At 55.8% G+C, this 10000-nt stretch overlaps 1 non-coding gene and 1 pseudogene across 1 annotated transcript; both read right to left on the bottom strand.

Moving 5' to 3' along the window:
• Nucleotides 1-5303: 5303 nt before the first annotated feature.
• On the bottom strand, nucleotides 5304-8212 carry LOC143187863 (large subunit ribosomal RNA; annotated as a pseudogene).
• Nucleotides 8213-9567: 1355 nt separating this feature from the next.
• LOC143187864 (5.8S ribosomal RNA) lies at nucleotides 9568-9722 on the bottom strand. The gene has a single exon (XR_013003334.1). It is a non-coding gene; the product is annotated as a 5.8S ribosomal RNA (ribosomal RNA).
• Between the last annotated feature and the right edge of the window lie 278 nt (nucleotides 9723-10000).

Raw genomic sequence — 10000 nt, 5'->3', positions numbered from 1 at the left:
CTGACAACGTGAGCTTCTGGCCTGCACACCAGGTAGTCAACACGTCCGCGACCATTTGGCCTCTCGCCTCCAACTGATTCCTTGAGTCGCCATAGACGAGCACAAAGAGGTCGTCGGCATAGGCTAGGTGTTCGGCGAACGGAAGGTTCGCAATGAGCTGTAGGACCTCGTCAAAGACTAAGTCCCAGCAGCTCGGACCGAGAATCGACCCCTGCGGACAGCCTTTGGTGACCTTCTTCGCAACACGAGAGCCGTGGGCGACCATGGTCACCTCACGGTCGGCGAAATAGTCAACCATCAGGCGGTAAAGATTTCTTGGGCATCCTCGCGCTCTCAAATTCATGAGAACGCTCGGCCACCAGACATTGTCAAAAGCACCAGATATATCGAATGAAAGACCCAAGACATACTTTTCCTCCCGACCGGACAGCAGTTCCCGGAGCTTTACCACGGCATCCTCCGTGGATCGCCCAGGTCTGAATCCGTATTGTCGGTCAGAGCAGAAGTCTGGGTTCAGGAACACCCCGTACAACCTGCGTGCTATCACCTTCTCGAGACATTTTCCGAGTACCGAGAGTAGACAGATGGGCCGATACGACTTCGGATCCGCTTCAGGTCTGTCGGGCCCTTTCAGAATAGTCCTAATCAGGCCGACTTTCCATCTTGCCGGAACCACTCCGTGTTCCAGACAACCGTTGTAGAGCTTCAGCAACTCTTTACGGATTACTCCGAAAGAGCGTTTTAATGCATCCACTTCCACAAGGTCTAGTCCTGGACACTTACCGCTTTTCAGGCTTGAGACTGCGTCTGCGACCTCCTTCCCAGTGAAGACGGGCTGGTCCTCGGTGGGTGGGTCATGCGCTGCCTCGCGCCTTATCCGCCTCTGGTCGCGCGTGTCCTCCTCGGACTTATCATCCGGGATTAACGCATCCAGAAGTGCGGAGGCGGTGGAGCTAAAGTCCATCGTATGGCCGTAGTGCGTTCGAATGTTCGACACTGCCGTCTCAGTACATAGCTTGTCTCTGGTGAGTTTATACACGAGGCCCCAGGGCTCTTTGTTCCCCTGCTCCGTCACAAAGTTTTTCCAACTTTGCAACTTCGCAGCTCGCACTGCAGACGAGTAGGCCTTTCTCTCAGGGAGATACTCCGCCTTTCTCGCCGCTCTCTCTTCCGGATCTCGCTCTTGCTGGAAGGCCCGTCGGAGTCTGTTGACTCGACGCTTCCGCCTGGTTAAGTCCGGTGTCCACCAAGGGACGGACTTGGAGTGCCACCGCTTTGGACGCATAGAGCTCTCGCACGCGTGGATGATCGATTGCTCGATATCCTGCGCGAAAGATTCAACGTCCGCTCTGCAGCTCAAAGGAGCGCGAGCGGTCAACGACTCACGTCGTCCTAGCAGCGCCCGTTCAAAAGCAGCCCAATCTGCCTTGCGTGTCTGGAACCTACCTTTCCGGGCCTGGTTTCCTTCTACGCCGGCGAGCACAAGATCGAACCTTATGGCTCTGTGATCGCTGGTCGTCCAATCCTTATGGACTTTCCAGTTTCTCACTGACTTCGAAAAGTTTTGCGTTGCAAGTGTGACATCAATCCACGACTCTCCGCTCGGGCTGGAGTACGTAGGAATACTACCAGCCTCGTTCAAGACCACCAAGTCGTGTTGGGCGATAAACTCAATGAGCTTCTCACCCTTGGCGTCAGTCTTCGACCCGCCCCACAAGGGGGACCTGGCGTTGACGTCGGCCGCGATCACGACCCTACAGTGGCGTAGAGCACTAAGTGCTCTGTCAAGTCGCCTCAGCCCAACTTCCATGTCTTCACGCCATTGGAAGTATTGGCTGATGAGGTAAAAGCTCTCAAAAGAACCCCCTATGCTAACACAGGAGAGGTGTGTGTCGCACAGTTGCGAGATTTTGACCACGGACACCCCTGGGTTTCTGACAGCTACTGCTGCCATCACCGGGACTGCGCCCGTGACTACTTTCGTCGCAACCCCAAGGCCGGGGACTTTCCCACAGACGCCGTAGGGCTCCTGCGCGAGCAGCACGTCGATACCCCTGCTTCGCATTAGGGTGTTTACTTCGTCCGTAACGTCCCGGGCGCCTCGCATATTATGCTGCAGCACCCGGAGTCTGAACGTTTCGACGTCGTTCTCGGCTCTAGCCATAATTTGTTCGAGAGATTACCTGCTCCCAAGCGGCCTTATAGGACGCACAGGTTCTGTCTCTCGTACTGTGGCTGTGCTTTTTACCTCCTGCTTTGCAGTTGGAACAAACGGGAGGTTTGTCCCTGCTCTTGCAGGAGGCAAAGGTATGCCCCTTCTCGGAGCAGTGACCGCATACCTCCGACGACTTACATCGCTTCGATGTATGGCCAAAGGCCTGACACCTGAAGCATCTCACTACACTGACGAAGTCCCGCACACGGCAGGATCTCCAGTCAATGTAGACTCTCTCCTGGGCCTTCAGTCTGGTACGCACTTCCGGACTGACTTCAATGACCCAGTTGGCAGCCTCCTTATCGCCTTTAGACCCGGTTGAAAACCGGGGCTTGACGGCAGAGGACACATCCTTCTGGGCCAAGTCGGGAAGATTTTGCTTCCAGATACATCTTAGGACCTCGTCCTTCTTCATCCTTTTCGGAACGTCGTACACAATAAGTGACGGGTTCCTTTTGGACGGGAAGGTCACGGAGAGACCCGCTTCCTTGAGCCGGCTATTCCCGGCAATCGCATCGAGATCCTCTTTGCGCACGGTCTCGACGACGATGCCACCGGAGTGGATGCGTCGGACCGCCTTCACGCGGATCTGCGATTGAGCCGGTTTCACCAGGGAGAGAACAGTGCGCTTGGTAGCCTCACTGTCCTGCTCCTTACCCTTCGGCGGGAAAATGCGCACCGAATTAGTCGGTGGGCGCACCGCGTCTGGGGCAACTCTGAGGCGGTCGACCTTTACCTTGTCGGCATAGGTCATCGCACCTGACACCGGTTGGGAAGGCGCCGCCGGACGAACCTTTAGCGTCTTCCGTACCACGCTCTCTACGGACGCTTGCGAACGCTTAACGTCGCTGCGTACCGCGGCCAGCTGCCCTTCGAGAAAGCTGTTCCGGAGAAGCAGCTGTTCTACGAGCTGGTAGAGCGCGTCGGTGTGTCCAAGGATTTTCGAACCGCAACCCTTGCTGATCTTCGACTCCGGCCGAAGACAGACGTTACGGATGTCCGTCACCTTGGATCTAGCGTCGTCTCTGATGAGACGTAGGGGTCTTACAGACCCCTCTTTGTGCCCAGGCGCAGTCTTAGACTGCACCTTTCCTGGCTTGCCTGTCGTTCCAGCTTTCGCTTTCCCGACAGGCGGCTTTTTGGAGGCGACGGCTTTCGCCTCGCCTCCCGTACCCGCGGCTTGCACGGCTTTAGCAGCCGGCTTGCCCTTCGCTTTGGCGGGAGAAGACGGGGGTTCCGTCTTCACCACCGCCACCGTATCGGGTTCGGTACGCACCGCTCCCTTAGGAGCGGGCCCCTTCGCCGATTTCGACGCCTTGCTGCTCGCCTTCTTGGAAGGCTTTGCAGGCAAGGCGCTTTGGCCCTCGGCGCCCGCAGTCTCAGATGCCTTTGAGGCATCCGGCGGTCCTGCGCCAGGGGTAACGTGGGAGTCGCTCGTGCTCGGAGCGGCTCCCTTCTTGGCCTTCTTACGGCTGGGTTTGCCAGCCGTCTTCCAGCCTTCCGACGACTGGGTCGGCAGATCGGGCGTATTGACGCCCTGCTCCACCTTCTCAGTCGCCGATCTCTCAGGGGTCGCTTGGGTTGCCTCAGCACCCGTCGCTTCCCCAGGGGCGTCCTTGGCACCCGATCGGGTAACCATTTTCGCCCCAACGTGTAGTGGGTTTGGTAGTTTATTTTCCATATCAATTTGTTCAATTCATCCCGATGCGTGTCCCAGCCTCCACGGACCCTCATATGGAACTCGGCTAGCCGAGTTAGGACATCACCCGGGATATAGTCCGCCAACCACGGCTGACGAGTTTCGCTCCCCATACAGCCCCACAACCGATGGTTCACTAGTTCGCCCCCGTGGCCTGCTTCCTCGCCCATCAGAACCCACTCGTGCGAGACGTATGGTCGTTCCAAGCCGATTGACTAGGCACAGGGCTGTTTTCTCGCCTAGCCGCCCGTCTAGCTGAAGCGAAGGCCAAAGACATGTGTTGGGTGCGCGTCATCCCCGCAGAGATGAGCCCCCTCAATGCCCAGGATCCCCTTTTCCAGCGACACGGGTCGCCGCGCACGGCAAACACGCGGGAGGCGTTTATTAAGGACAGACACCTCCCTGTCCATAGCCCGCTCCTTTTCTGGACTCACACAATGCATGGAGCTAGGCGCTTGAGCGCAAGGCCCTTTGAGCCGCTTCGCTACTGACCGATCTGCTTGGCTCTTGCGCCCTTCGTAAAGGGGTAAGCCGACCAGCGGGACCACTTGGAGGTTCGATCGCGTAACGGTTTGCAGCATGAGAGGCTGTGTGTCAGTCTGAGGACTGTACGCTTCATACTGCCAACGAGCCCATCCTCGGATGGCCTGGCGTCCAAGCCCCGGTAGCGTACTGCTTTCCGGGGGCGAGGACAGCGTCCCCGTTGGAGCCAGCTAAGTGCCCGCGGCGTATTGCTTTGGGCAACCCAGCGCACACTACAACACCCGGGTTTCCAGCGGCGTATTGCTTTTGCACCTATGGTAAGGGTCAATGACCCGATCTTAAAATGCTCCAGTGCACAAATAGAACTAATGCTGTGCAGCCGAGGGGGAACCCAAACCCCACCGACTACACAGCGTTCCCGGCCGCACAAGGCGGCTCGGCCATTTTTAGGCTGTCACCTATTCTATGGGTCCAAGACCCGATCTCAAAATGCCCAAATAGAGCTAATGCTGTGCAGCCGAGGGGGAACCCAACCCCTCCGACTACACAGCGTTCCCGGCCGCACAAGGCGGCTCGGCCAACTTAGGCTGACACCTATTCTATGGGTCTACGACCCGATGTTCATCGTTCAAAGTGCACAAAGAGCATTATTGCTGTGCAGCCGAGGGGGAACCCAACCCCTCCGACTACACAGCGTTCCCGGCCGCACAAGGCGGCTCGGCCAATTTAGGCTGCAACAGTGTGCGACCCCAACGATCATGTTCTGCATTGATGGGGACGCTTCTGAGAGGGCCCGATAAATCGGTACCACCTCTCGGCGCAAGCCACCACTTTGAGGACGAGTTCAGCGGCTCCTCCCGAGTCTCGGATACTAGTTTGGGCAAGCCCAACCCGACACCTCAAGCGACATTGGGAATCTTTACCGCTCCCGCCAGTAGATAGGGACAGAGGGAATCTCGTTAATCCATTCATGCGCGTCACTAATTAGATGACGAGGCATTTGGCTACCTTAAGAGAGTCATAGTTACTCCCGCCGTTTACCCGCGCTTTTTTGAATTTCTTCACGTTGACATTCAGAGCACTGGGCAGAAATCACATTGCGTCAACACCCGCGGGGGCCATCGCAATGCTTTGTTTTAATTAGACAGTCGGATTCCCCTGGTCCGTGCCAGTTCTGAGCCGAGCGTTGAATGGCGGCCGAAGAAACGACACGCGACGGCTGAACCGACGCGGAAGCCTCGCAGCAAGGAAGATCCGCGGGAGGCCAAGGCACGGGACCGAGTTCGGATCCCAGGACGTCGACCGAAGTCTAAGACCCTTCACCTCGCCCAGGCCCGGCACGTCAGCCAGACCCGCTTCCCGACCAAGCCCGACACGCCCCGCTCCTCAGAGCCAATCCTTATTCCGAAGTTACGGATCCAATTTGCCGACTTCCCTTACCTACATTAATCTATCGACTAGAGGCTCTTGACCTTGGAGACCTGCTGCGGATATGGGTACGAACCGGCGCGAGACCTCCCGTGGCCCTCTCCTGGATTTTCAAGGTCCGAGGGGAATATCCAGACACCGCAGCAACTGCGGTGCTCTTCGCGTTCCGAACCCTATCTCCTTGCTAGAAGTTTCCAGGGAACTCGAACGCTTATACAGAAAAGAAAACTCTTCCCAGATCTCCCGACGGCTTCTCCAGGTCATTTTGGGTTACCCCGACGAACACTCAATGAGGGCCCGGATGTTAAACGGTTCCGCTGCCGGGTTCCGGAATAGCAACCGGATTCCCTTTCGCCCAACGTGTGTGTGTCTCTTTTTTTTATCTTTCAATTTATCTCTTTGTATAATAATATGTTTGCAGACATTGATTTTAGGACACCACATTTGCATAGGATTTCTCTTAGGGCTTAGGATCGACTGACTCGTGTGCAACGGCTGTTCACACGAAACCCTTCTCCACGTCAGTCCTCCAGGGTCTCGCTAGAGTATTTGCTACTACCACCAAGATCTGCACCGACGGCGGCTCCAGGCAGGCTCACGCCCAGACCCTTCTGCGCACACCGCCGCGACCCTCCTACTCGTCAGGGCTTCATGGAGGACGGTCACCAGTAATGGCACCGTCCCTCCCCACTTGCCGCTGACGGCAGAGTATAGGCGCGACGCTTCAGCGCCATCCATTTTCAGGGCTAGTTGCTTCGGCAGGTGAGTTGTTACACACTCCTTAGCGGATTCCGACTTCCATGGCCACCGTCCTGCTGTCTTAAGCAACCAACGCCTTTCATGGTATCCCATAAACGTCGACTTAGGCGCCTTAACTCTGCGTTTGGTTCATCCCACAGCGCCAGTTCTGCTTACCAAAATTGGCCCACTTGGCACTCTAATCCGAAATCTCGTGGCTTCAATGAACCAAGCAAGCCAGAGATCTCACCCATTTAAAGTTTGAGAATAGGTTGAGGTCGTTTCGGCCCCAAGGCCTCTAATCATTCGCTTTACCAGATGAGACTCGACGCGTCCCCGAAGGAACGGAGGAGTGAGTGCCAGCTATCCTGAGGGAAACTTCGGAGGGAACCAGCTACTAGATGGTTCGATTAGTCTTTCGCCCCTATACCTAGTTCCAGCGATCGATTTGCACGTCAGAATCGCTACGGACCTCCATCAGGGTTTCCCCTGACTTCGTCCTGACCAGGCATAGTTCACCATCTTTCGGGTACCAACGTGTACGCTCTAGGTGCGCCTCTTCTCGCAATGAGAACGAGACGCCCCGGGAGTGCGGAGCACTATGCAGCGCCCATCCTCCCTCGGCCGACGCAAAGGACGACCTTCACTTTCATTTCGCCTTTAGGTTTACTCATCCCAATGACTCGCGCACATGTTAGGCTCCTTGGTCCGTGTTTCAAGACGGGTCCTGAGAGTACCCAAAGCAATAGCGCCGCCGACAGGTAATTCAAAGCTTGGCCAGTCCGAGGGCTCCGCCGGCTAACAGCTGGCCAGGCCCGTGAACGGGAAAGACGTCCGTACCACAGGGCAAACAAAGCTGACCGAGCTTGCGGCGGGCCTGACGCACCGTTCGAATGAGAAGACTGGTTGCGGCCCGATACCATCTGGGGGAACACCGTCGCGCAGCCGGTCGGGTCACCGAGGGTCCGTCGCGCACGCACAAGGCGACGCAACGGTCTAACCGCCCGGGCCGTAGACCGACACGCAACGGGTCGCGACGTCCTACTAGGGGAGAAGTGCACGTCTACGTAGCCGGAACGTTCGCCGTTGGCCGTAACATCCGTGCGCCCTCCTTGCGGAAAAGCGACGGACACCCCTTTCGGGGTTTCGCGCACCAACGGGAGCCAGCATTTGTCGACGATGAATCTCCCCTTTCGAACTTTTGGGTTTCTCAGGTTTACCCCTGAACGGTTTCACGTACTCTTGAACTCTCTCTTCAAAGTTCTTTTCAACTTTCCCTCACGGTACTTGTTCGCTATCGGTCTCGTGGTTGTATTTAGCCTTAGATGGAGTTTACCACCCACTTAGGGCTGCATTCTCAAGCAACCCGACTCTAAGGAGAGACCCTCCCGAGACGCGCACCGGTCGCTACGGGCCTGGCACCCTCTATGGGTAAATGGCCCCATTCAAGATGGACTTGGACGCGATGCAACGTCACGGGATAAACGGATCCTCCCGAACACTACATTTCCCTGCGGCAGTACCGCGGGATTCAGTGCTGGGCTCTTTCCTGTTCGCTCGCCGCTACTAAGGAAATCCTTGTTAGTTTCTTTTCCTCCGCTTAGTAATATGCTTAAATTCAGCGGGTAATCTCGCCTACTCTGAGGTCGTCGTATACGTGTTAAATATATCACACACGTAGAGTGATATATTTTATATATGTGTAAAAATGACGAAAGAAGCTGTGGCGTAATCCTCGTACAACGGGGGCACACAACCGAGAGAAGCGGACCAGGCAGAGTGTGTGAACGAATGTTACGAGAAATGGGAAATGAGAGAGAGACTTGAGATCATGTTCGATGCGTCGTCCCAACTTCGCCGTGTGCCTTCGGAATATGTTGTCGTAACGCAACAGCAGCGTTTCCAAAGGTAAGGAAGCTCCTCGTAATTCGCCAGAAGTGATCAGCGGAAAGTAAGTCACATCGTCCTTAATGCGCCACACCAAAGCATCTTCGCGTCTCGTTTAATTCGATCTAAAGAAGAGAGACTCTCGCCAGGCGACTGCCGGTATGGTTTAACGCCCGTCCGCTTGCTTTTTGTATAGCTTTCGTGGACTGGACGACCGGACTTGACGCGCGGTCTCTCTCGGCGATCGACTAACGCGAAGACATGGGGCGACCGGACGCTGCTACCTTTCCACCTCCTCCTTCTAGGAGAGAAGTCATCCCTATGTGATGAGTCATATATATGGCGGCTGTGTAAGCCTCGCCAAAGAGGATTCAGGATACAGAAACAAGTTGTAGTACAACACAACACATTCACGGAGCCACAAACGACTCGACCGAAACGTGGCCGGGGAAGATGCATCCCGGAACTTCATCGTTTCGACGAATGAGTGCCTCCTTTTCGCGTTGTTCCTGCAACAAGACGATCCCTCTAGAATCCCTGGGGCTCTGTTTCTCGTCATACATTTCTTCACCACACTACACGGGTGGGGTATACGCGATCTCGTGTTCATGCTCACTCGCACACCCTTTCATTGTCCTTCTCTGTAGTCTCACGACAAACTCTCTTGTGTGTCGTTGCGGGTTACGCACGCCTCTTTCTTACACGCATCATTTCAGACTACGTCGGGAGCGCGGATGAAAACTCGCACGAAAAGCGAACGCTGTCTGTTAACAATCACGAGGGTATTTGGCGAGACACGGAGGCTGGTCGATGATCGTACGTCCGCGCGCTTGCGTCCGGAGCGGTGCACATACACACACGGGCGGTCGACAAATTAAGCGACTCACGACGCCGTGTGAAAATTAGCACTCACGCAAGTCCGGAACGACAAAGCAACGACGATGACGACGATGTCTCCAGTCATCTGCCGCGTACACACAACCTTCTTCCCTCCATGACGTCTAGAGCGTATTCTCGCTTGTTTTCGTGCGACCGCGGCAAACGCCGACGAACGGTCCAACAATCGCTCGTACGTGACACCGAGATGCCAACGTAAGCAGTCTTAAGGTTACGTGAACGACCCTCAGCCAGGCGTGGTCCAGGAATTGTATCCGTGGACCGCAATGTGCGTTCGAAATGTCGATGTTCATGTGTCCTGCAGTTCACACGTTGACGCGCAATTAGCTGCGTTCTTCATCGACCCACGAGCCAAGTGATCCACCGTTCAGGGTTGTATTTTAATATTCTGTGTTCATGTATATATATATATCATACTCGTATATAGTTCTCGGGTTCGGAAGAATCCGAGACCCGCGCCTCCAACTAGCACACGGTCGATGGAGGTTCGGGCGTCGCGACACTTCGTCCGAACGAACGAAAGTGACGACACAGGGGTCTCTGGGATGCGGTTCCGCACGGAGACCGCCACGCAATTGCGAACGGTTCCCGTAACGGCCAGGCGTAGAGTACATTTAAAAACCTAGGATCAACCTGGAGAGTACGATGGAGCC

The sequence above is a fragment of the Calliopsis andreniformis genome, unplaced genomic scaffold, assembly GCF_051401765.1.
Source record: "Calliopsis andreniformis isolate RMS-2024a unplaced genomic scaffold, iyCalAndr_principal scaffold0393, whole genome shotgun sequence".
Taxonomy (NCBI): Eukaryota; Metazoa; Arthropoda; class Insecta; order Hymenoptera; family Andrenidae; genus Calliopsis; species Calliopsis andreniformis.
This window is presented reverse-complemented; position numbering and strand designations above follow the sequence as displayed.